This window comes from Pongo abelii, chromosome 2 (genome assembly GCF_028885655.2).
Source record: "Pongo abelii isolate AG06213 chromosome 2, NHGRI_mPonAbe1-v2.0_pri, whole genome shotgun sequence".
NCBI classification, from domain to species: Eukaryota; Metazoa; Chordata; class Mammalia; order Primates; family Hominidae; genus Pongo; species Pongo abelii.
In genome coordinates this window covers 202,430,068-202,457,215 of record NC_085928.1, presented here as the reverse complement: position 1 = coordinate 202,457,215, position 27,148 = coordinate 202,430,068, and the positions used below count along the sequence as shown (strand labels likewise).

General features: G+C 40.0%; 1 protein-coding gene and 1 long non-coding RNA gene across 2 annotated transcripts in view; one reads left to right on the top strand and one right to left on the bottom strand.

The window, feature by feature from the left end:
* Window positions 1-27,148, top strand: part of FGF12 (fibroblast growth factor 12) — a 586,961-nt gene that overhangs the window by 299,556 nt on the left and 260,257 nt on the right.
* Window positions 262-27,133, bottom strand: LOC129058759 (uncharacterized). The gene is made up of 3 exons (XR_008524117.2): window positions 27,059-27,133; window positions 10,852-10,947; window positions 262-1,480 (listed from the first exon to the last, which is right to left on the bottom strand). It is a non-coding gene; the product is annotated as an uncharacterized LOC129058759 (long non-coding RNA).

Genomic DNA, 27,148 nt, shown 5'->3' with positions numbered 1-27,148 from the left:
CATATCTCAGTTTTGGTGGGTCAGTAACCCAGACACAGCTTAACTGGGTCCTCTACTCAGGGTCTCACAAAGCTGCAAAGTGTTTGCCATGCTGTTGGTTCTCACACGGAGCTCAGATCCTCTTGCAAGTTCTTTCGGGCTGCTGGCAGAATTCAATTCCTTGTGTTTGCAAGACTGACATCCTTTCTTTTCTTTTCTTTCTTTCTTTTTTTTTTTTTTTTTTTTGCTAGATATCAGCAATGTTCTCTCAGTTCCTACAGGACCTTGCCCCATGGCCCTTCCCACAGGCAGTTCACAGCATGACAATTTCTCCTTTAAGGCTATTAGGACTCTCTCTGATCTGCTAAGGAGGGGTCTTATACAACATAATCCAGAGAGTGATATCTCATCATATTCATAGTCCCACTTATGTCGAAGGGGAGTGGATTATATAGGGTACGCATTTTAGGGGACGAGAATCTTGGGGCCATCTTAGAATTCTGTGTACAACAGAAGGGAAGGACAATATTATTTTGAGTACCAACAGTATGCACTTATATTCATTTATTTATTTATTAGAATCATTTTGAGATAGTTGTGATTATCTCATTTTTCATAAGTAAGAACCTAATATTTGAGAAATCAAGAAATTTGCCCAGAGTTAGAGAAGCTGAGTCTAAATTTGAATCTGCGTCATTTGACTTGACAGTCTGGTCTTTGCAACATACCACCTGGCCTCAGGAATTGATTGTCTGTCTGCAGAGAGGAGCATTTAATGACCTCTCTGACCACATCAGGTCAAATGGAATATACAATCACCTTGTGATGTGTCCTGACTCTCGTAAGGGATAGGGTCTTATAAGCATAATGTGCCCGTTTAATCAGTGCAGTTCATATGGCACAATTTAAATGTTAGGCTTCTTTCTCAATGAAGTTTCAAGTTGTCCATCTTTAAAATTTCAGTTTAATTCAGGAAATATTTCTTGTGGTTTCCATATGAAAAACAGTGGATAAAATAAAAATTAATAAGGAAGATGTTCTAAACAATAGTTTATATAAGAATCCTTATGGTAGAGTAGACAGATGACTGAATAAGAAGCTGGAGACTTGAGCATCAGTGCCTCCATTTACCCATGGCTTCAACTTTCTTTTTTTTTTTTTTTGAGACGGAGTCTCGCTCTGTCGCCCAGGCTGGAGTGCAGTGGCGCGATCTCGGCTCACTGCAAGCTCCGCCTCCTGGGTTCATGCCATTCTCCTGCCTCAGCCTCCTGAGTAGCTGGGACTACAGGTGCCCGCCACCACGCCCAGCTAATTTTTTGTATTTTTAGTAGAGACGGGGTTTCACTGTGTTAGCCAGGATGGTCTCGATCTCCTGACCTCGTGATCCACCTGCCTCAGCCTCCCAAAGTGTTGGGATTACAGGCATGAGCCACCGCGCCCGGCCAATGACTTCAACTTTCTTGCTCTCAGTTTCTCTCATCTGTAATACTTGTAAGGACACCTGTGAGGATCAAACGAAATAATTGAGAGACAATATTATAAACTGTAATTATTACAACCCAAGTTTTATAGGCTAACACAGGGCTATGCAGGGTGTTACAAAAGCACGAGGAAAGTGAAGATTATCTCAGGGAAACTGGAGAGATTTCTTGGATGACACTGATCTTTGAGGGATCCTATTGTGGATTCCTAAGGATTGACATTTTCCCCTGGCAATTTTTCACCTCTAAGAGTATGTTTCACAGTGATGTACCATAAAGATGGGAATCTTGACCCTCTTATTATTACCACTGCCTGCCATCCTTTGATTAGAATAGACGTTCTTAAAATTCCATGGAGGCCCGGCATGGTAGCTCACACCTGTAATCCCAAAACTTTGGGTGGCTGAAGTGGGAGGATTGCTTGAGCCCAGGAGTTCGAGACCAGCCTGGGAAACCTAGGGAGACCCCCATCTCTACAAAAAATTTAAAAATTAGCCATGCATGTTAGCGCACCCCTGTAGTTCTAGCTACCTGGGAGGCAGGGGTGGGAGGATCACTTGAGCTTGGGAGGTGGAGGTTGCAGTGAGCCAAGATTGCGCCACTGAACTTCAGCATGAGTGCGAGAGTGAGACCCTGTGTCAAAAACAACAAACAAAAAACAGAACCAAAAATCCAATGTTCTAGTGGAAACTTGAATAATTAATGTTAGGAATAATTTACTAGCTGCTGCTGCTGCTATAGACCTTAACAACATCCCCTTCATATACCAAACACTTTCGTGCTCACTTGTTCATAAGCTTCTCTGCATAGGCTTGCTTTGTCTTCTTACATATTATTATTTGTTTATCCAAGTGTTATTTTTTCTTTAAAAATAATATACATTGGAGGAATGAGTTTCTGGTTATCATTGTAAAGCCTATTTTACAATTGTAAAATCTGCATTATAGAAAATGTAGAAAATACACAAAAATACAAAGAAAAAAATTTTAATCTTTCATAAATCACCAAATAGGGAGAAGCAGGGTGGATATTTGCAGTTTGCACATTCATTCTTTATGTATTTGTATAAGTGTATATGTATTTGTATAAGTCCTCTACATACATCTATATAACATACTTCCTATATGTACTCACATAAAAATTATCATACATATGTGCAGTATACAATTTTAAATGAAATTGAGATTATATGTATTATATAGTTTTGCATTCTGCATTTTCTCATAATACTACATTCTATTCCTCAATTTTATTTGCTAATATGATTTTTAAGAACTGCTCCATGTTTCTTCATGTAAATAGCATACTTTTTACCTCTTCTACTTAAAAATTATTTTGGTTGTTACCTTTTCATAATTTCTCTTACATATTCCAAATTATCTTTGAAAATAGCTGAACATGTCTTACCTCTCACCTACCATACATACCTCAATGTGCCTAGCCAGTTCTGGTCTTGCCTTTTGAAAACATGGCAAGAGAAAAGCTCATTTTAAGTTGTGTTTTTAGAATGTCTCTTATTCTTTAAGGTCTGGCTTTACTGTCATTCCTTCCTTCATATGAATCAATACTCCCACAACACTTGGAACAAGATTGTATTTGGTTTATTCTGCCCCATAGTACACTTATTTATTAGGTTGTGTTACCTCCATTAGACTCTCAGCTACTTAAAGGCAAAAGTCATCATTCATTTTTGTATCTTTGTTAGCACTTAGGACAGCTCCTGGGACATAACTGGTGTCAGTAAACATTGAAAGATGGTGGTTGAAATAAGTCCCTTGAAGAATGGGAATTAAGAGGGAGATGCCACAGGCAAGCAGATCTGATCTATGTGGTGCTGCCGAGGTGAACGGTGATGGAATACCTGGATAAAGGGCTGCCAGTGGGAACAGAAAAAAGACAACAAAGAGACGTTGTGGAAACAGCATAGTGTACACGTGTATTGATACATGTGTGCTGTGGTTGGGGTACATGAAGGAGAGGCTGTAGTCAGAGAGGATGCCCTGTGTTTCCTATTAAATGACCTGGTGAAGGTTAATGCTGTTATCCCAGCTGTTATCTCATAAGCAATGGGACAAGTTAGGCTGATTTGACATGTTGAGTTTAGTATTTCAACATTTCTAGACAATAGAAAGCTTATGTAAGTCTAAGTCTAGATACAAGTCTATTATATACTTTATGATAATACAAGTCATCATTGGAGAAACGCTTGGTACTTCAGTTGGGCAACTTGACCTTCCAACCCCAGGATTCTGTGATTCTATCAGAATTGTTTTCTGTTGAGCAGGTTTTGTATTTTGAACTGATTTTCCACTTCTCCCTGTTATTTTTCATTACAGGAAGTAGAATAACAGTATAAAAGGAGTCTCTTGGTTTTCTTTAGTTTTCTAGTCACATTGGCAATAGAAATACAAGAATAAAGTGCTATATGCTTTTTAAATTCTCCTTCACACGTTTTCTTTTTAATACAGCTTCACCATCAGGGACTCCAGCTATTTTGTTTTTCCCCTTTAGCTAAGATCTAATCAGCTCCTTTCTATTTTGATTTCCAAGAAAATCAACCTGATGCAAACTTTAAATTGAAAGGTTTCACTTACAACTGCTTACAGGTACCACTGAAGTTTCTCTTTTCAGAACCCAGCTCCTGTGTAAGTAGGGCGAGCTTATCTCTGGGATTCATTGTGGGTGGTAAAGGCCGTTTTTGCCTTTGTTAGAGTGATCCAAGTAATTTCTCCATTCAGATCTCATTTATGTTGGAGTTCTCAAGATAACTCATATCATCTGTTCCTTCATTCCTTTGGCTTACAGGATATCTTCAAAATAATATCTGGTGCTTGGGGGAAGTGGGTGGACTCCATTGTGACTTGAGGTTAACATGAAACCTCAGGTATCTCTTGAAATAGAGAAGTGTTCAGTGGAATTTAAAAACTGTTGATATTGAGCATAGACCAAATTGTTTGAAAAACTCAAAGGTTGAGAAATTCCGATAACAATTATGCTCCCAATACACTGGTTATAGTACAGAAGCAGGTTGTCGTATTCCGTATCAATAGGAGTCATGTCTTTCCTTACATGTGCTCACTAAGACCCACCCAGCGCTACCCTCTTCGTGGTGGTGAAATGCCTTCCCTCATTCCCCCTTTCACCCTAGGGCCAAACTCATTACTTTAGGCATAATAGGACCCCAATAAATGAATTGAAGGTCTTCTAGCCAACTTGCTTATTACTTTGAGAAATATTTGTGCATTGTGTAGTAACTATTTAGAGAGTGCTAATCAAAACCTACATGGCAGGGGTGAGGTTGAAATAATTGCAGGCATTTTGTTTCAAAGAGGATCCAGTTCTTTATTTTTCATTGAGATAAAACAGATAAACTTTACCATCTTTACTATTTTTAAGTGTACAGTTTAGTAATATTAAGTGCACCGCTGTGCAATGGATCTCCAAAACTTTTTCATCTTGCAGAACCGAAACTATACCCACCGAACAACAACTCCCCATTTTTCCCTTATCCAGCTCCTGGAAACCACTACTTTATTCTTCCATGGATCTGATACTTTAAATACCTCATACAAGAATAACAATACAGTATTTGCCTTTTTATGGCTGGTTTATTTCATGTGGCATAATGCCCTCAAGTTCATCCATGGTGACAGAATTCCCTTTTTTTTTTTTAAGGTAGGTATGTTGGTACATACCACATTTGGTTTATTGATTTATCCATCAATGGACATTGAGTTGCTTCCACTTTTTAGCTATTGTGAATATGCTGCTATGAACATATGCAAGCAAAGAGAAGGCCAATTTCTTAAGGTAATTATAATACTTCCAAAATGAGATTATCTTAAAATTGCTAATGCTATTTAACTAAAATAGAATAGTGGCAACAGAGACAATCATTTTATTACCACTGAAAATCTACTCTGTATGGCTTTGAAGAAAGCATCTGGTATATCTATACAGACGTGTATTTGTTTGTTTGTTGCAAAAAAAATCTTAAGGGCCTTTTACCTTATTGTTTTTCCTTGATAGTATTTTCTAGCAAAATAAACCAGCTGCATTTTTTTTTCCAGAGTGGCATTAAGAGATATCTTCTCAAATCTATAAATATTGTTACCTACCTTACCTCATTTGCCAAGATAAACAAACACCAATGTACAGTACAACCCCCACAAAAAGTAACATACATTGTGGTTTAAACACAAGTGCATTAATATCTAACCAGCTTCTTATTTTTCATGGCAGCTGTCATGAAGTACACTTGGCCTTTTGGGTAAAGTGTAGGCACGTAGTTCTAGAGAAGGAGTAATGCATGTAGAAAGCAGAGAGATTTTGTAATATTTTAAACATATGACTATCAATACTTTATGCAAAGGAGAAAGAGGAGGAGCACGTAAAGGAAGACAAGGAGAAATAAGAGAAAAAGGTGGGCGGTGGGGGGATGGAAGTTAGGAAAAGAAAGAAAGGACTGCATTTTTCTCAGTCCACTTCTTTTTCCAAAATACTGTAGTATAGAGGACAAGCTCCTCCTTCCATTCCATCAAAATATAGCCTGTTCTTTGAGTGATCCTTCACGAGCCAGTCTTTAAGTGGTGCCAGTGTGCTTTACAGTTTAAAATTATTAATCTGCGAGGGCTGTTATAAACAAGAGTCAGATGTCTTAAGCTTCGTGAAGAGCTGTCCTCTTCCCTCATCTCTTCCAGTGAACTTAGATATTTCAACTCAATATTAATTTGTGAAGTACTCTTTTTTTTCAGGCATTGTGCTAGGTGTTTGGGGTGAGTAGGGTAAACACAGTTTTTGCCCAAAATAAATTCATAATCTAATTGAGAAAGCCAACATATATCAGTGTATAAATAAAAGTATTTAAAAATGATCCACGGGTCTTTAAGAAGGTTGAATAAACTGACTGGAGGAATGAGAGAAGGTTTCAAGGAAAAAACGGCAATGGAGTTGGGTCAAACACAGGAGAAGTAATTCCAGACAGAAGGATTGCCATATGCAGACTCACGGAGCTCTCAAAGCCTGTGAAATACTTAAAGGAACAACCTCATATCCTTCATCTGAAGCTAAGGTGCTGGAATAATTGATTCATAAAATCCCTCCTTCTTTCTGTTAGTTTGTAAAATATACAGTTTTTTTCTCTCATATTTTACTGTTTCAAAATCTGACATTGTCACCAGTCTGTGGAAGTACAGGATTATGCCCAGATTTGGACTTCCTTCTACCATCTTCCAAAGCATTGCCCAATTATGAGAACCTAAGAGAAGAGTCACTGTCAAGTTTTAGATCATGTATATATTAATAACATTCCAAGCAGTGTTTTTTCTTTTTTCTTTTTTAAGACCCGGATACTCTAATTTATTTTTCAAATGGAACCTTCTCATAATTATCTGTTTGACAAGCCAGGAGTATAAAAATCGACATCATTATTAGAGTGTCTGCTTTCAGACATAGTAATTTATTTCTCTTGTTTTCATACATGTGAACTGTTTTCCCCTTCCCTTCTTCCTCTCCTGATTCTTCCCTCTAACACACCTTTAATTAAACTGACTGTTTCTCAAAGGAAGAATTTAGACTCCCTGCCTTCTAGGAAGTCATAGTTGAGTAGAGGAGATAGACACGACTGAGACACAAATCAATGTAATGCAAAGTAGGAAGCTGCCTTTCCTATAGCAAAACCGGAAAGTGCTTTTGACATTCAGACTTGGGTGGCGGAGGGGGATTCTGTTAGGAGACCACAAGAAAGTTGCAATTGAGAAAGATCTTGAAGGGCTTGAATAAGAAAAGCATTTTCTACCTGACCCAACTTGCTACACAATATTAACATCCTTTGGTTTTGGTTGGCAAAGCACAGTTGAAGTTCTAAGACATTCTCAGTGGCAGGTTACCTGAGTGCCTTGAGTCTGCACTCTGATCTAAGCAAACGCAAAATCAAGAGGGATATTGTTTCAGATGCCGGCAGGCATGAGAAGAAGCTGTGTCCCCCATACCTACTACTCTGCTGGTGGCTGCAGTAAGTGGCTGTCTCTGTGTTTCTTGGAAGTCACACAGACGAGTTCTGCTCCCTGCTGCCAAGTCTTAGTGACATTGATGCTCTGTCGGAACAGTACCAGGGAATGCACTTCAAGAGCCTCTCAGTATCTCCTCTTGAAAAGATTTTCTCTTTGCACATCTTCCCAGAAACACATACTACTGGGCACTAAATGAAATGATGTGAGAACCACTCTACCGCTATTTGTATTTATTTACCAAATGAAATAAATGCCTACCATATTGATTAGAATTAACGTCAGCTTGTCCTATCCAGATAATTCAAATCACAAATTAAAATGTTCATGCTAATTTAAAAATTCATCTGTGTTTTATGTTCATTGAGAACCTAGAGTATGTTTGGCACTACTACATACATCATGAGAAAGTGTTAAACAACTTACACTCTTCTACTCTTTTTTTTTTTTTTTTTCAGAGACGGAGTCCTGCTCTGTCGCCCAGGCTGAAGTGCAGTGGCAATCTCAGCTCACTGCAACCTCTGCCTCCCGGGTTCAAGCGATTCTCTTGCCTCAGCCTCCTGAGTAGCTGGGATTACAGGCGTTTGCCACCACATCTGGCTAATTTTTGGATTTTTAGTAGAGACGGGGTTTCACCATGTTGGTCAGGCTGGTCTCGAACTCCTGACCTCGTGATCCACTCTTCTCAGCCTCCCAAAGTGCTGGGATTACAGGTGTAAGCCACCGTGCCCAGCCTACATTCTTCTACTCTTATAATGCTCTATAAACGTTATTGAAAAGTCCCAGGAAAAAAAGCTAGCATTTATTCAGCATATACTATGTGCCATAAACCATGCCAAGTAATTACTGTAATGTATTTTTGTATACCTCAAAATAATCATATCAGTAAGTATTTTTATTTCCATTTCAAAGATGACTACCAAACTAAGAGACAGTAAATTAGTAATTAACCTACGTTTCTACAGTTATTTACTTAAATAATTAAAATTTAAAATCAGGATTCTGGTTACAAGTCAAATACTCTTCTACTCTTGAGACATTTGGTTCTTTTAAATCCTGATACTACTTATGTAAGTGTCTCTCTTTCAAACATAGCTAAGGATAAAAGTAAATGTGCTCACAGTCTCTCTAGCTCTTAATATAGTTACTGGGATGTCACCATCTTTCTTTTGTATTACACTTTTTATCTCCTACAACTCTCAAGTAATTTAGGAAGTTGATGAAGAATATTATTATACATACTGGATTGCCATCATCAAAAATGGGGTCATCTCTGGGGTAAAATATAACATCTGTTTGAAGAGCTACACAGATTTCCAAATTTGAAGCCTAATATATTTTCAAAAGTAGCATTAAACATAATGCAATGTTCCCTTGTAGCTTCCTGCCTCATTTTTCACTTTATACCTGTATTTGTTCAATTTTAGGTGAGTAAAGAAAAGGATGTGATATTTTTCCCCCTGACAATACTATGAGGCTCATCACTCCCTAGGCCTCTTCTGTGCTAAGTATGGAAACTAACAGAGGCCATTCCAGAGACCACATTGGAATCACAGACTATCAGAGCTAAACCAGACCATGGAGGGCACCATTTCCCCCCTCCTTTTATAGATTAGGGAGCTGGAGCCCAGCAAAGGGAGGAAAAGCCCAGGATCTTAGACCAAGTTAATGGTAATAGCAACACCAAATCCAGGTCTTACACTACTAGTCCCATGCTGTGTGTTATGTATAGCCGTGGGAGAGTTTGTGGATATTTTTATGTGTTTTTCTACTTATGAAAACAGATAACTTTTCAATAACATTTGTAAAGAGCTATAAACTTGGTGAGAGTAAGTGTAACACCTATGAACTTGATCTCTTGGAGCTTTGTCTCAAGTGCTATTTATATCCATTTAAGAAAGTTGTAGTAAGACAGTTCCATCCCCATGTAATTTTAATGTATTGAAATTTAGTTTAATATTATTTAATTTTAATGTAATGAATGAATCTGATTACTACTCTGTTGTACCACATTTAACCCAATTATTTTCATTAAAAGCTACAATAGTACATGACTTTATAGATTAAATTCTATCACAGTTCTCTTAAAAAACTTTCAATAGCTCTCTGTTGCCTTTAAGATGAGGCACAAATTCCATAGCAATGCATTCTATTTGCTACCGATTTGTTATGATTTCTATCATATATCTCCACATATTTTCTCCACCCAATAAACTGGTAACACTCTCCAAACACTGTTCATTCATTTATTGTTTTGTTTGATTGATTTAATTTTATTAATCATGAGTTTGACACATGAGAAATGATAGTAAGAGACATAGGATCATTGCCCTGGAGGACTTCCACAGCCTGACATAACTTTGATGTTTGACACCTTTGTGCTTTTCCTTTCCTGTCTGTTTAGAAGGCCTTTCTCAGACTTATTTCTGGGAGACTACATCCCACTTTTCCTTAAGTGGGCAGTTCTCATGTCACTCCATGGTGAAACCTTGTAAGGACCCTTGTAATTGGGAAGGGTGTCCTTCTCTCCTGAACATCCCAGCACAGAGCCCACCTTTCATTTGTATGTGCTTCATTCTGTTATTACATAAAATATCAGGTCCATCCACTAGACAGTATGTTCTAAGGAGAGAAATTATGTTTTATTTCTTTATGTCTCCCATGTGATAAGCAGTTTGGCATGTGGTAAGTGCCCAATGACTGAGGGATGGATGTAAAAGGAAAAGCACATAAATGCTTTGGTAGAAAAAGTTGGCAGGAGACCGCTTTTCTTCCTCTCCTTCACTAGTCCTTACCTTAGCATTTTAAAAATTTATATACACATATATGCAGTATACATATAAAACAACAAATATGTATATGCATGACAACTCACCTCGTATGCATCTTGTATGTAGTATGTATCATATTTTATGCATATATATGTATATTGTATATGCATAAAATTATAAAATGCTGAGGCAAGAAGACTGGTGAAGGGATAAAAAAACATGGCCTATTGCAAAGTTTTATTATAGGTAAATAAAGAAATTGGTGAGATATAAAGATACGTGTGTGTCTCTCTGTGTGTAAGGTGAATCATTGCTAAGAGTAAACATTGTTGTTTATAGACTCTCCTCCTTTGGCATGTGATTCAAATTATATATATTCAGGACAAAGGCAAATTCATATCTTCATGAAATTTTCCCTAGACTATAGTTGTTTTAAAAGATAACTTGCAGGTTAATGAATACTCTAGCACTGAGTTGCAAGTTTTGTGTTTAATTGAATCCTTGAAGCTAAGATGCACGAGGGGTGCACTAATTAAAAAAATTAGTTATGTGACTATCAGATGCTGCAACATCTAGTACATATATTAAAGGCAATGCCTGTCTTGAAATTACCTGGTGGAGAAGATCCTGAGGCAAAGTTTGCATCCTGCCTTTCAGCTCCTGTGTATTTTTGGTATGGCGCACCAGATGTTTTGCAAACAGCACTACCTGGTGAAGAAAATTCTCATTAGCATTACAAATAATTCTGTATTTTGATGATACTTCTATGGTTACAAAAAGAATTATGACTCTCTTTTCCTATGCAATAAACCAGTGTGAGAAATTCCTACTGTTCTAAAGAATCCTGTTTTATTTGAAAATAGATGTCAGAGGAACAGGATCTGGGGAAGTGGCCAGTGAAGAAATGCTTAGCTTATATGCTAATTGGGGACATTTTGGGGAAAGCATTAATAGTCTTTTTTTTTTGAAGACTTTATAATTCATTTGATCTTACGTGAAACAAATTTAAAGAGGGCAGGGTGAAGAAAAGGTCCGAAGAAGAAAATAAATTTCAAATTTCGAAGATCAGAGCTAGAATGCTAATGTGACCTTGGACCACTTCCTCAGCAGCCTGAGCTTCTCTTTATGCATCTATAAATTAGGCATATAGTGAGTGTTGATAATAACTAGTAACTGTCTTACTGAGTGGTTGTGAGGCTTGAATGGGAAGCTTCTATAAACTGTGTCATTTTGTACATACTAGCTTTTGTTAGAACTTTTTTAAAAAGCCTAAAAAGAAAAATTAAACCTTATACCAGAGAAACCACTGATCGTAGAATCAGGAGGCCTAGGCTGTATTTCTGCTTAAGCCAGCAAGAACTGTGTGACCTAAAGCATGTTGCACCTTTCTCGGTCTTCAATTTCATAATCTTTAAAATGAGGGCATAAGCCTGAATAATTCTTAAAGTTCTTTCCATTCCAAGTATTGTATGTTGTGATTCCATATCTAAATCTTTGCATCTAAATCTTTGTCATGAGAGTCTGCTGTATTCATTTTGGAAATGATCTTAAGAAACAAAAAGTTTAAGCTGTTTGCCCAGGCTCTCTCAATAAGCTTACAGCAGTTATACATTAGAATGAAAAACCCGAGAATGTAGCGACTTAATGCTGTGTTAAGTCGCTCTTCTAGATACCTACTTATAAAATGGCTCCCTAAGATTGAACACTCCAAAAAGAAAATCTGAGGTTGGTATTTTATGCCAATATAATTTCTAAAAACACTCACACATTTTAGTAGCTCTAGGAGAATTGCTTAGCAAAGCTATACATACTTTAATTATACAAATTATGCAACAGGGGGCTCTCTAACAAAAAAGAAAATTAGTGAGCCACACATTTAGGCCTGATTCTGCTTCAGAAGCAGGATTAAGTCTTACCCACAGTTTTCAAGGAAGTAGAGGTGAGATGCTATGCTATTACAGGGCTCAGTTAGGATTATAAACTCATAGAGCTGTCAGTATCAAGGCTTACTTAGAAGATTTTCAGGTATTGGAAGGGGAAAGCATGGGCTTGCTCCCAGCTCTTATAGCTGAGAGCATTCTTCACATCAGGTTTTCCCACCCTGCCCAGCCACATGTTTTCTTTGCATATAGAACCAAAAAGAAGAGCTATCATAGCCGTCATGCATACAGAACCAAAAAGAAGAGCTATCATAGCTGTCATGCATACAGAACCAAAAAGAAGAGCTATCATAGCCGTCACTAGCCCCAGAACTAGCACCCTTCCTCCCCCACTACACTGGGACCACATAACTGAAATGTTATTCATCGATTAGTAAGAGGCTGAACCCAAACTTGCTGAGTTCAAATCATGGTCATTCCCTTTGACAGCTGTATAACCTTAGCCAAGTTACTTTTTTTTGTTCCTCTGTTTACGTGTTGACAATAATACCAATTTAATAGGGTGGTTGTGATAATAAGTTGATACATGTAAAGTGCTTAGACCAGTTCCTGGTAAATAATAAGCACTCGAAAAATGTTAGCTTTAAATAATATTGCCTTTATCCAGAGTTATAGAGAAGTGCTTTGTGGCACAAGATAATGAGTCAAGTTTAGTTCTTCTGGGGACTGAGGGAATCTAGCCAATGGCCTGGGGAACGAAGGATAACCAATGCTCTTTTCACTTTAGTTAACTACTCTGAAGTTACTTTGGAACATGACAGAAAATGCTTCCTACTTTGTTTTGTTTAAGTAATATGATGTCGGTGAGCACTATATTTAGAATCATAGAATTTTAGAGTAGAAAGAGACCTTAGCAATCATCTGGTTAATCTCATTTTAAGAATAAGTAAATAGAGACCAAAAAAGAGGAATAATTTGTTCAAAGTTCCATTTTGAGTAAGTAACATCAGAATAAAGATTCAGCTCAGGCTAGAAACAAATCCATTAGAATGTATTTCCTCTGTTGACTCTCCTCACTATAGAATTATCTCTTTCTTTTATCCAAATTATTACAAAACTGTTCATCAACAGTTATCTAAGATTTCTTATCTATATAGAAATTGTACACAGGAAAAAAAACACCAAAAGCCAAAAAAAAAAAAAATAACTAAAGCAAAAACCTTTGAAGTCTAACTATGACAGGGACAGCTTTATGTTGTTTTGGGCCATCTCCACAGTTAATAGACATCTTCATATTTCTTTCCTTCACCACCACCACCACTTATTCAGATATAGAGGAATTCGGTTTGAACTAAAATTGGGAGAATTTAGCAGCTTCAAGAGAGTTTCGTTGAGATGAGTCATTTACTCTTTTTTTTGTTATTATTAGAATTTAAGTTCTGGGGTACATGTGCAGAATGTGCAGGTTTGTTACATAGGTATACACGTGCCATGGTGGTTTGCTGCACCCATCAACCCGTCACCTACATTAGGTATTTCTCCTGATGCTATCCTTCCCCTGGCCCTCTATTCCCCGACAGGTCCTGGTGTGTGATGTTCTCCTCCCTATGTCCATGTGTTCTTGTTGTTCAACTCCCACTCATGCAGTGTTTGGTTTTCTGTTCTTCTGATAGTTTGCTGAGAATGATGCTTTCCAGCTTCATCCATGTCCCTGCAAAGGACATGAACTCATCCTTTTTTATGGCTGCATAGTGTTCCATGCTGACAGTCTTTGCTGCAGCTACTATAGCCATTTTTTTTTCAAGTAAGCAATCGCATTGAAAATATTTGGGTACTCTGGACTATATACTTTTTTTTCTTATTGTTTGGAATCTCTAAAACTGAGTGTCACACGTGGTTCCAGAACCCTTCCAAAAGTAATCTTCACTAAAGGACTTAAATCATAAAGATCATCGGTTATTCTTTTAACAATTTCTCATTTTATGGATGAGTAAATTGATGTACAGAGATTAAGTGACCTTTCTATGGTCACACCACTTTCTCACCTGCTGGTGGAACACATGCTTACTTTCTAATTTTAAAGATAATACTGTGCATGGAGTCAGTTAAACATTGTCAAGCAGGAAATGGGATGGTTGCCTTTTAAAGCTAACTTCATGTATGTAGCGGCCACTGTCCATCCTCGTTGAATATCTCTCCACCCCCTTCCTTGTGTTTTGTGGCATTTTATTGATAAAACATTTTGTAAGACTTTTTTTCCAGTTTGTAGTCAGTTTTCTCCAATTGGTTTTGAGTTTTTTCAAATTGTGATTCTTGTTTTTCTTCCTGACAAATGAAATCAAAGATACTATATGATGAGCTGTGAGTGTGTACTTAGATTTAAATATTTCTTTCTTTTTGCCAATAATTAAGTGTAGCAGCCCATTTGATGTTGCTAAAAACAAATACCTGAGGTTGGGCATTTATAAAGAAAAGAGGTTTATTTGGCTTGTGATTCTGTAGATGGTATAAGAAGCATGGCACCAGCATCTGTCTCTGGTGAGAGCTTCAAGAAGCTTTCACTCACAGCAGAAGGCGAAGGGGGAACAGGCAGTGTCACATGGCTAGAGAGGGAGCAAGAGAGAGGGGGGGTGCACCCCAGACTCTTTTTAACAATTAACTCTCACATGAACTAACAGAGTGAGAAATCACTCATTACCATGGAGAGGGCACCAAGCCGTTTATGAGGAATCTGCCCCCCATGACCCAAACACCTGCCACCAGGTCCCACTCCAACATCGGTGATCATAGTTCAACATAAGAGTTGGAGGGGATCAACATCTGAACTACATCATTGAGTCTCCAGATTTCTCTGTGATTACTTTTAGTGGAATTGGTAGATCTCGTGGGAAACAACCATGACTGCAACTTAAAGTGAGTATTTCCTTTTCACACTCTCTAATATGAGCCTAACACTTAACCTGCAGAAGGCCTGATGTGAGGGAACCATAGCAGAGCTCCTAATAGCACGATTTCCACCCCCGACCATTTTCCTTTGGTTCTGTGCTCACCTTTAAGCTCATCAGCTTTTCGTTGTTTTGAGGTGCCTTACCCCAAACTGGGATCTTTCCTACACAGGAATCCAAAAGAGTCAATGACCGTCTTCCACAGAATCCACTGTAGTTTTGACAAACAACCTAGTAGCTTTTTACCCTGGACTTTCCGGGGGAGCTTTCGTCACATACAACTTAATAGGTTAATATGTTTTCTTTTTCTTATTCTCAAATACCACAACTCAGAGGAACATTATCATTTAGGTTTTCAACCGTTTGTTAAAAATCTACTTATTTAATCAATTGTGCCAGCCTTTACAATACACATTTGATGCCACATAGAAGTGTTTAGCTCTGTGCTTTCTTTCCGGGTTGGTAAAGATGTGATTTCCATGACTATCTCCTTGAATCTTCCATCCTTCTGTCATTTCTCCCACATCCCCAGCAATCAGTTTTATTGTTGATTCATGATTCCTTATTTTCCCTTTTTTATGTCCTTTAAAATGAACAAAAGTTTTCCCAAGTATTGCCTTGGATGCAGCCTATAATGATTTTGATTCACTCTCCACCCCCAGCAATGCTGACCTTAATCATTTTATAGAATACCTGTCTGATTTCTTGGAACCCACTTCCCATGGTATTGCTCCTGATCTTGAGTGGAAAGTCTCTGATGGTGGGAAAACCACTTCCTCATTTTGCGATGCAATCTATTCCATGGGTGGAAGAGAGGCATCCAAGTTTGCCTCTACACACACAGGATATCTTGTTCTTAGTGTGAATCTCCTGCACACATAGGATATTCAAGTTCTTCAAACACTTGAACATAGGCCTCACTTTTCTCAGTTTCTCTTTCCCCAGCTCTATTTGTTAACTAGTATTTCAAATGGGATCATGATCACCAAGGAACAAACAGCATGGATGACCCTGACTTAGACTGTGGGTGGCCTTAAATTATGTTATCTTACCTTTTTTTTTTTTTAACACTTCAAGAATATGAATTGTCCTCATAAGTTCGTTTTGTGGATTCATCATCTTAAAAAAAAGTCACGAAGAGAGCTTTGGATTTGGAGTGAGCTAAACTAGATTTGAATTCTGGACCTGATCCCATATTTCAGACAATTAATTAACTTTCTATGACTTTTCTCTTTCCCACTGTAACATGTGAATAACAATGTTGGCCTTGCCAGGGTTATTGTGAGGATTAGGTAAAATAACCTGTGTAGAGCCCAGGACTGTGCATGGTGCGTAGAAGGTGTCTAATAAATCTTAATGTCCGTATTAGTCTGTTCTTGCATTGCTATAAAGAACTGCCTGAGACTGGATAATTTACAGAGAAAAGAGGTTTAATTGGCTCATGGTTCTGCAGGCTGTACAGGAAGCATAACTCGGGAGACCTCAGGAAACTTAAGGTCATGGTAGAAGGCAAAGAGGAAGGAGTCACATCTTACATGGCTGGAGCAAGAGCAAGAGAGTGAGCGGGGGATGTGCCATACACTTTTAAACAGTCAGATCTCATGAGAACTCACTGTCATAAGAACAGCAAGAGGGAAGTCTGCCCCCATGATCCAATCACCTCCAACCTGGCCCCTCCTCAAACACCGGGATTACAATTCAACATGAGATTTGGGCACGGACACAGATTCAAACCAGATCAATGTCCCTTCTATTCCCTACCCTATCCTTCCTGTCCCTCAAACACTTTTAACCTATAATTGGAACGCAGAATTTTTTGACATTTTTCTGTGGTTCAAAGGATTTGCCTGAAATTATATAAGGACTTGGTAAGGAAAACCCAACGACTTCTTGACTGACATCATACTGTTAATTCTCCATAGTCTGTGTTGAACGAGAGTGTCTTGTAGTGAGGACTAACTCACCCCAGAGATACAGCTTGGAGGCTCTAATTAATTATGTTTGTTATTTCCATGGTGCCACTTAGTATGTAGCTCCTGGCCTAAGCATTGACATATTAACTTTTTTATAAATTATGGGCAGCAAAAGAGAGACTGAGTAGGAACATTAACATAATACTTTATTGAAAGCCAGTGTGTAACAAAGAAAATTACAATGTGGAGAGTAATTTGGATCTAACATCTACATAACTTGATATGGTTCACTCTTTGGAGTCCACAACTCCAGACTAATATCTTAAAATAATCCCTATGAGATTGTTTTCCCATGCAGTTCTTGGCTTAATTATGCTTGGTAGAGGATTTCTTCCTTTGTCTGTCAGCACAACCATAAACATGGGCAAATTATTCAAAATCCAGGCACAAAAGAACAAGGCACATCCTCTTTTTTGAGTTTAAAGGCACCTTCCAAAGCTCAGGTCTCTTAGCTGTTGCCTGAAACTATGATGTTTCCCTCACTTAGGGCATAACCTTTCCCTTCCCTAGAGTGGTGTGGGTTTACCTTAGGGTTTTATCAGGGTTGCAGCAGGGTTTTATCAAGAGTTCAGTATCTGCTGGATGTACAAAGGAGATAAGGGAAACTCTCTTAGATTAAAACCATGTGTTTTTTACCATATTTATCAAACATTTATTTCTTGTTTTAGTAGCCACTACTTAACTCATGCTATCAGAGATCAAAGGTGATTGCACTATTAATAAAAGCATGCCTAGGGTTTTGCTTAAGGTGACATTTGAGATTATTCTTATTCATCCTGAACATTTATTATTTTTAAGTCAAAGTGAAAAATCAATACATGCTTACAGTGTCTATCTTATATTCAAAACACTGTACTACATTCTTACAGGAGGAACAAAAATTCTAAGTCAGATTCTTACCCTTAAATTCTATGTCTACTCTTATACACAGATCATTTTTAGAATTTTTTTTTTTGGTAATGAATTCTACTTATCTTGGCATGAAGTCAACATTCTTTCCCTGCCTTTTGTCCTTACAAAATAATAAATGCTTTTGGTTACTTATCTTTTAAAGGCCAGTTATGGCTATTTCCTGGTTATGGCCTGTTAAAGAAATGAGAGAAAGAACTGTCAAAATGCAGTGAGGATCATGCTGTTTTTCCATTGCCATGCCATTAGCATACTCAACCAACCAGGAGACAGTTTCCAGCCTACTTTTAAATAAATCTCTTCTCTTAAACTGTTGCTAGCTTACTACAATGTGTATACATTATCTAGAGTAGGCTGATGACCTCATGAGATCCCTTCCAGTTAACACTGCAAGTTTAAATATGATTATCCTGTCCAAAACATTGGAAAAATATTGTTTCTTCCTGCTGCAAATACTGTTAAAAGAAATATTCTTACACATTATCTTATACCTGCTTTTCTGGATAGCTGAGCACCAAAATGCATACCTATCTATATCTATCTGTCTGTTTTGGCTGTAGACTTCGCAGACACACAGACATCTACATCAATGCCTCCTTGATGTCATGTTACAGGTTGGATTAGTGGGTAATACTAGGCACAGGGGAATATTGTTTTATGTAAAAATTACTTTTAAGTGAGTGACAGATTTTTATTACATGCTTTCATGTACTATCCTAGAATTCTTCAATGTTTTTAATCTGCTAACAAGCTCTCCACATCTTGTTAAATTTTTATTGGGAGCAATTTCACTTAGCCGAACAATGCTAATTTAGGGATATTTAAATGAAATATGCTGTATTTCCTCCATACAAACATCCATCCACTCGTCTGCTGATCTGTTCATTCATTTATTCATTCACACTTTTTCTCATTTCACAAATCAGTGCCATAATTTCAACCTATTATTTTCACGAATTTAGGTCCTGTAATGTAGTTGTTTTACAGGCAAATAAACTTCAACTCAGGCAGACGAAGTAGCTTTATGTAAGGACAACTTATCTACCCTAAATTGCATACTCTTTCTACTTAACATTTTACTCTTAGAGAATTCTACAAAATTAAGACAAGAAATGACCTATTGGTCACCTTGTCCAAACTTCCATTTGATCCTCTGACAGATTTTTTTCTAATCAGTTAGTATATTTTAGTTATCACAGTAAAATCTTACTCAACATCAAATACCTGTGAATGCAGGATCAGTGAGATCTCTTATTAATTGTCTCTTACTTTCACAGTGTCTGGTGCTGTGTGCATACAGAGGACAAAAATATGAATTTATTGTGGTTTTAATAGTATATTTTGAGTGTCAGTCATGTGCTGGGTGCTGTAAGAGACTGCTATTTCAACAAGATCCATTCCCTGAAAATTTGGAATCTAAATTTAGAAATGAGAGCAACTAGGAGTGGCCTATGGAGAAAGAATCTCAGTGAACATGGGTGACAGTATGAATGTGAGGATTATTAAACCACTTTAAGATCATTTTAGTCATACTGAGACTTTAAAGTTGCCTGCTCATTTTACCTGATGTCTGTGGCTCTCTGTTTGCCTTATTATATTCCTTTTCTTCTGTGGACATGAGTGTGTGTGTGCGTGTGTGTGTGTGTGTGAGAGACAGAGAGAGAGAGAGAGAGAGAGAGAGAGAGAAAAGTATCAGAACTGAAAATATAGGCCTAAATATGGGGATGGGGGTTGATCAGATCAGAAACCTAGGTACCATGTACCCTCTGAGGATATCAGATTTAATATTTAGGCAGAGAATTTTAGGGAGTGTTGATAAAACAAAACAATCAACTTTGGAAATATGGAGGCTACCCTTGAGTTACCTGAGCTTATTTCCTGATACAAAGAGTTGATACCCCATTCTTCACTTTGGGATGACCCATGCGTCTATTTGGCTAAAAAATCTAGGTGGATGGATTGATGAATTAATTCATTTATTTCAGTATTTTTTGAGTATCTGGCTATGTGCAAAGATTAGTTTAAGCACTAGAGATAAGAAAGTAAACAAAATAGACAAGAAAGTAAAATAGGTAAGAAAGTAAACAAAATGACCCTGTCCTTATGGGTTTTACATTCAAATAGGGATCTTCTAGCCGAGTTTCTCTTTGAAAAGGAAAAGGTGCCACTAGATTAGTGACAGTGGGACTTAGAGTAGGGCTAAAATGATGGGCAGTCTGTTGTGACAGGTCTTTCAGTATCCTTAACCCAGCTATGAAGGAAAATAACCAAGTGTCAACCATCTCCTAGGTGGTATAAGCCAAACCAATGTACATTTTTAAGGAATGAAAATGGAGGAAATTTACATTTTTCCCCTTATAAGCTTCTTTAAATGAAAATGGAGGAAATTTACATTTTTCCCCTTATAAGCTTCTTTACTTTCTGTTTTAACTTAGTTTCCCTATGATTTTCTTATTGAGCTCGACTTGAATTACTAAACTAAGAAGGAGAGTGTTTCAAGACCACCCTCCTAGAACCAAAGAAAACATAGTACCCTATCTTGGCCAACAATAGTAAAACCAGGAGTAGCTTCCTCATCTAGAAAAAGGAAAGAGCTTCACGGGGAGAGAATCTGGGATACTTGTTTCCTCTCCCTTCCAACACAAAATGATCTCTTCAAGGTGATTCACACGATGTGAAACCATGTTAGAAGCTAGTGAATGGAAGTACATTTGGCATTCTCATTTTTCCCCTCCAGGTTACTTTAGTTAGGGCAGTAGTCACATTGAGGTTAGAAGGCCTGGATTAAACTCGTAGATCTTCACTCATTGATTGTATGACCTTGGGCGATCACATTACTTATTGGAGTCTCAGTTTGTGAAACTGAATTATTATTTTCCCTTTAGCTTCCATCATAAGATTGTTGAAGAGTCTCAGTGAGATAATACATGGGAAGATGATTTGTAATCAGTAAAGGGTTACATAAATGTATGTGATTTGCGTATTCTTATTTTATTGACTTTATTACACGATTGTAATTATTCATGGTGTTATGTTTTTGTTGACATACGTATAGCACAGAAGTAAAAGGGAAGCTCTGGAAATAAATTATATGGGTGTGAATCTGAACTCTGGCAATTCTTAGCTGGGTGACCTTGGTTAAACAACTTAACCTCTCTGTCCTGGTTTCTTCATTTATAAAATGGTGATATGACAGAACTTACCTCATAGAGTTGTTGTAAGGATTCAATGTGTCAATAATTGTACTGCACTTATAAGTATGTAGGGCACTTATCATTGGCTCACATTAATTATATCCATGTTTCTTATCAAAACACCTATTCTCCAAAACATTGAAAATTTCCCTTTTTGGGCAATGAGGATACCACCCTTCATCTGTGTCATAAAGAGTAATTAAATCTATTCTCTTTTCTGTTTTGGAAGATGACCAAAACCAGATGGACATATAACATGTAGTAATTCAGTTGTCGAATTGTTGAATAAAGCACCATGAATAAATTTGCTATATAAAGGAATTTACAAATTTTTAGAAAGTAGTTGTTTATATTGCTTTTGTCAGCCTATTGTAACTGACAATATGTCAGAAAAAAGCAAGTGGAAATACAGCTACTTTATATAATAAAATTCATGGAGAAAAGGTCTTCTTCCATTTGCTGTGGCAGAGCCCAGTGAGCTCATATTCACCCGACTTTGAGTCAGGGGCCTGATCTCAGGGCAAGATGATGTATGAGCAGAGCTAGACTTCTTTGTGTTCTCAAGACAAGGACATTGACAATATTCCACTAATGAAAATTCTGTTTGCCATGACAATGTCAAGGTTAATCTTTCATTTCAAGTAAATTTTCAGCCTTCGTTAAATACATTCCAAGAGTGAATGATGATGTGTATGAATCATAAGTTGTGTTTTCCTGTTTTAAGAAATCTGTATTTTATGGCAGGGACTTAATTTAAATGGAGATTTTAATAACAGCATGGTCATTCTCATACTTTACGTTATTATCACATCTTCTTTGAGCCTTTCAAGAGCCTAGTTAGTTAGGTACTGCTAGTATTATTATGTATCTATTTTGCAGATGTAGTTTAGAGAGGTTGAATAATGTGTCCAGCAGCATACAGCTAGTGGGCGATTAAAACAAGAGCCAAGAAAGTTCATAACGTCATGGACTGGAAGCTTGTTGAGGGCAGAGAGAATGTGGAAGTGTATGGAATTTCATGGTAACTGACAGAGCCCTGGATGTAATCTGTGGACAATGCAATGTTTAAAATGAATGTGTAAACCAGCCCTAATAGTAGATTTGGAAATTGAAAGACTTGGCCTATGAATAAGCAAAAGACCAAAAAGCTCTGTTTTTCCTTTCGAAATGTGGAGATAATTAAGACTGCCCATGTTTTTATTTGTTTGACTAGAGCCCAAAAATATAGACTATATATATATAACTAAGTATAACTACACAATTATCATTTTGATGTGCATTTGACAATTTTCTTCAAAGTAATTAAAACTTCTTCCACTCATAATGTCTTCAGAATAGGAATAAGAAATTCTTAAGTTGTTCAAAGAAAGATAGCATAAAAATCAAAGTATTGGTATCCCTGACATATAACCCTTTAAAATACCTGGTTGTTAATTTAACCTAAATCATCAGTAGGTTGGCTTAATTTCATTCCTGATCCCAAAATGCAAAGATATTGGAAATGTACGAGTAACTTTGGAGGAAGACTTATGAGATTTAGTGGCCCAGGTAGGAAACCTACGAATTTGTATATATAAAATAAACTGATTTAAGCATCGCTTCTGAGCTCAATATCCATATATTTAGGTCCTAGCTAACTTCTTAAATTTCTTTATACCACCTCTTCTCACTGGGGAAATGGAGTAAATGATGCTGATGATGACTTAAAAAACCAAAAAGCACTCTGACAATAGCTGCAGGAGTGCGAGGAAAAAAGTAGTCTTTGTTGTCCGATTGAATCCAAAACACTACATTCTTTTAGTAGAGATCTAAATACAGAAAGAATGTTGCTCTCAGAAAGCTGACATTGTTTTTGTTCTGTTCTTTAAATGCCTAACTTGATGTTGTCATGTTAAGACAGAGAGAATTTCAAACAGCAACGGTTACCTGCTTTTTCATCTTTCCTCATAACTTCCTTCTCTCCTGTGCCTCTGTATTCATTACCTTCTGCATCAGCACACCCTCATATCTCATAAACCTACAGAAAAAAATCAGCAAAACAAAGACTAAAGAATACACATCCTCTTTCCAGGCCTTTTGTAGGGGGTGTGGGGTTGTGGTGCACAGGACTGCAGTTCTGGAGAAATGTACTATATTTTACTTTTGTCTTCTAGTATTATTTATGTTACAAACATACATTAAACTCTGAAACTTTGACACCTGGAGAAATTGTTAAGAATTCAGATTCCCAGGCTCTGCCCATACAGACTTCCACTTCGTGTTTTGAGAGACCATCAGGAATCGGCATGTTAACAAGCATTTCAGGTGAATCTCATGCATTTTCTTTGGGAAAAAAAAAACCAACCATATTTTATTCATTCATTTGGCATTTTCCAGTTTTCAGAATGCTTACACATGCATATTCAGTTCTGCGAGGTAGATGAGAATGATTATCCCCATTTTGAGAATATAAAAGAGACTCCAAATTTAGCAATAATTTCCTGAAGTCCTCATTATACACCCCCTCTTGCCTATTTCTCTGGCTACTCCCCTTAGCTGACCTTTGTCTGTTTGGGTGTTTAACAGCAAGGGCAGGAAGCCCCCAAAGCCCACTGTACTATCTGTGTCTGCCTTGCTCAAGAATGAGACAAGTCTTCTGGTAGCCAAGGAAGGAAAATAATTTTATTTGTGGAATGTGAACATTTTCCTAATTGATAGAATTACCAGTTGATGTTAAGTAATGCTCCTCACCCCATCGAGATGCACATATGGAAATGCATTCAGCCTTGCTTTTGGATGTGAGGTGTGTGTGTGCATGTGTCTTTTTCACGTGTCTTGTTTTGTATTGCTAGAATTCCAAGGATATATCCACTGTCTTCATTCAGCCACACTGAACTGCTGCAGGGGATGTGTGCTTCCCAAATGACAGCTGGGATTCTCCCTTTCCTCAGGATGTCTTGCCTATTTAATCCTCCTCTCAGCTGTTTGTCCCATGAGCCTCTATCTGCCAGCCTCTGCTTTGCCCAGCTGGCAGCCTGGAAGGTCCAGGCCTCCGGGCATTGTAGGGTGTTAGACTCCTGCTTGATCTGAACAGCGTCACAGAGCTCAATCCGTCTTATCGCCCAAGTGAATCTTGGCTAGGCCCATAGTTTTGTTCTCATATCTAGCGAGCTCCTGGGGTCCCTCTGGGTCCCACATCCATTTTCAGTAGCTTCAGGTCCTGCATTTTCCTTGCCTTCTATTAGGATGTTGCCAACATACACCTGTCTGTGCTTGGAAATCATACGTTTAATCCTTCCGCACTACCCTAGATGCTTAGTGAAGTGTCTGAAGGGGAGAGATTAGGGATATATGAAGAGAAATTGTAACTAGAAACCAATAGCCGCTCCCAGACTTTAGCATGAATGGAAGGTGATTAATGCTTCATGCTGCATTTTAACTTGGAGTACTCCTCTGCCCAGTGTCTCCAACATCAGATGTCGTCACATTCACGCCTGGAGACCTGATTGCATTCCACAGCTTGTTGTTGACTGTCCTTGTCCACATCACTCCCTCACCGCACCTGGAGTCATCCTCTGTGCAGGCTGCTTATTTGGGCTCTCTTTTTAGGGACTGAGCCTGCTTTGCAGCTTTCCAGACAGAATCAAGAAATCTGCGTTCCAAGAAGGAGGGAAACACTTTTTCCTGTTCCAAAATGAGCCATAGGTGGGGCCCACGATAAGGTCCAAGAGGTCATTGTTACTTTCTCCAGTGTTCACTTTCTTCCTAACTAAACAGAGAATTCTACGTGCTCAAGCTTATTGGAGAGAGTGTGGACTGCATTTTCTCAGCTCCCCCATCCCTCACCCCTTCTTTGCGCACCTAGGGTCCTTTAACTCCCAGTGTGGTTGTGTTTCTCTGGTGGGAGGGACTGGACGGAGCGGACCCGAGCTGCAGTTCCCTCGCTCTGCCTCTGAGAATTTCTCATCCAAACCTCAATCACGTAGGATTGCGTAGAGAGGAGAAAAGGGGAGAGACAGAAGACACAGAGAGGAGGGAGAGGGGTGGCGGGAGGGAGGGAGGGAGGAAAGAAGGGAGTCTGGAAGCGGAGGGCTCCAGGAAAGGGAACCTGACTAGAGCGCGCTGTGCTTCCCAGCGCTCCAGGAGCCCGGCCCCCAGCTCGGCCCCACCTGGGCGCTCTTTCGCTCTTCCGTGGGTCGGCGGGCGGTGCGGGAAGAACTCTGGCTGCCGCCGGCTCTGCGTCCCACCCGCCATCTCGGTGGCTCTCGCCCCTGCCCCGAGTTTCCTGCGGAGCTAGCACTCCAGCTGAGCCAACCGGTGGGGCGGCGGCGGCTCCGCGCGCCCAGAGCCTCAGCCCATGAATGGGACTCCACCCTGAGCGCCCCCTCCCGGGCCTGGGGAGGCGGCGGCGCGGCGGCGGGGGGCGCCCCGCAAGCCCGCGGCTCTGAGCGGCCACCCGCGCAGCAAGTTGGGCGAGTTGGCAGCTTCCTGCACCTGCCTCCTGGCCCCGGCCCCTGATTCCGCCTCCGGCCCCAAGCGCCCGGGTTGCGCGCTCGGCTGCCTCGCCAGGTAGCCCCAGGAGGCCTAGGGGCCCCGCCTGCGCCCCCGGCGCCAGACCATGGTGGGCAGCTCCGGCCAGGAGCCGCAGCCGCCGCGAGCCAACGTCGCCTGCAGCCAGCCCCCGCCCCACCCGAGCGGACGCGCGGGTATTCGCAGCGCGCGGGTCACTTCCTTCCTCGGCCGGGATGGGCGGCGCGGGACTGAGTGATCGGCCTTGCGTCCGGCGGGTAATCCCCATCTGATCTGCTGCTTGTGAGCTGCTGACTGCCGGGGCGCGCGAGCCTGGGGGGCACGGGCAGCAGCGCGGCGATGACCTGATCCCGAGCCCGCCAGGGCGCCCCTTCCTTCCCTCCCTTCCCTCACTCCCTCTGAGCCTGTGCGGAGACCAGCTCGGTGCGGTGGCCCCGGGTGGACCATGGCGGGGAGCTCCAGTTAAAGGCGTGTGGGCGCCGAGCTGGAGAGGACACCTTCGGCATCGCTGCCTTTTGAGGGGGCTTATTTAAACTACTGAGTCATTCCAGATTTAGGATTCCCTAAATAATCACCAACTGTGCCCGTCTCGTGCCGGAAAGCAAGCGGAAAGAGAAAGAGCGCCCACTCTTGGGACCCCGCAGACCGCCTCTCGCTGGTTTCTCCCCGAGGGGTGCTTGGCCCTCGAGGATCTCCCTCCCTCCCTCGCGCCCTCCCCCCTCTCTCGCCTCCCGCTCTCTTTGCAGTGCTGCTGGCCGGGAGTCGCTCTCACCGCAGCTGGAAACAGCTGCCCCCGCCCCGCGCCCCTACCCAGACTCCGGGTAACCGCTCCCACTTCGCGCCTCTCGGAATTCCAGAACTCGGGTGGCCGGCCCCTGGAAAGCCGCAGCCGGCGCGATGCATTCTGTAGACCTCACCCTGCCGGGACGGACCTCCTAATCTTCAGAACCGCGGGCCGCAGGGAGTTATATTGCTGCCTTCCTCTCCTTCTCTCGTGCGGTTGGTGGCTTGTTTTCTAAAGGAACGTTTTATTCACTTTTTAGTATTTTCTACCGGGGGCGCGCTACCCGCCTGGGTCCAGACTCTGCTTTGTAAACGGGTTTTCTATGTATGTATGTGTAGGTATACTTTGGACACCTTACAACGCTTGCGCCACTCCAACAGAGGCACGTCTTGTTATTTTGGGCATCGTTCTTCCCCTTCCACTTTGGTACCCCGAACGCAGTGTGACTAAACTCCTCACTGCCCCTTGGACGCCGATCGCCTTGGGGTGCAAGTTTGGGGTGCAAACGTCTACTTCGCAAGAGGGCCTGGGACCGCCCCGCCCCGCCCCCCGGCCGCCAGAGGTTGGGGAAGTTTACATCTGGATTTTCACACATTTTGTCGCCACTGCCCAGACTTTGACTAACCTTGTGAGCGCCGGGTTTTCGATACTGCAGCCTCCTCAAATTTTAGCACTGCCTCCCTGCGACTGCCCTGTCCCTGGCCGCCGAGGTCCT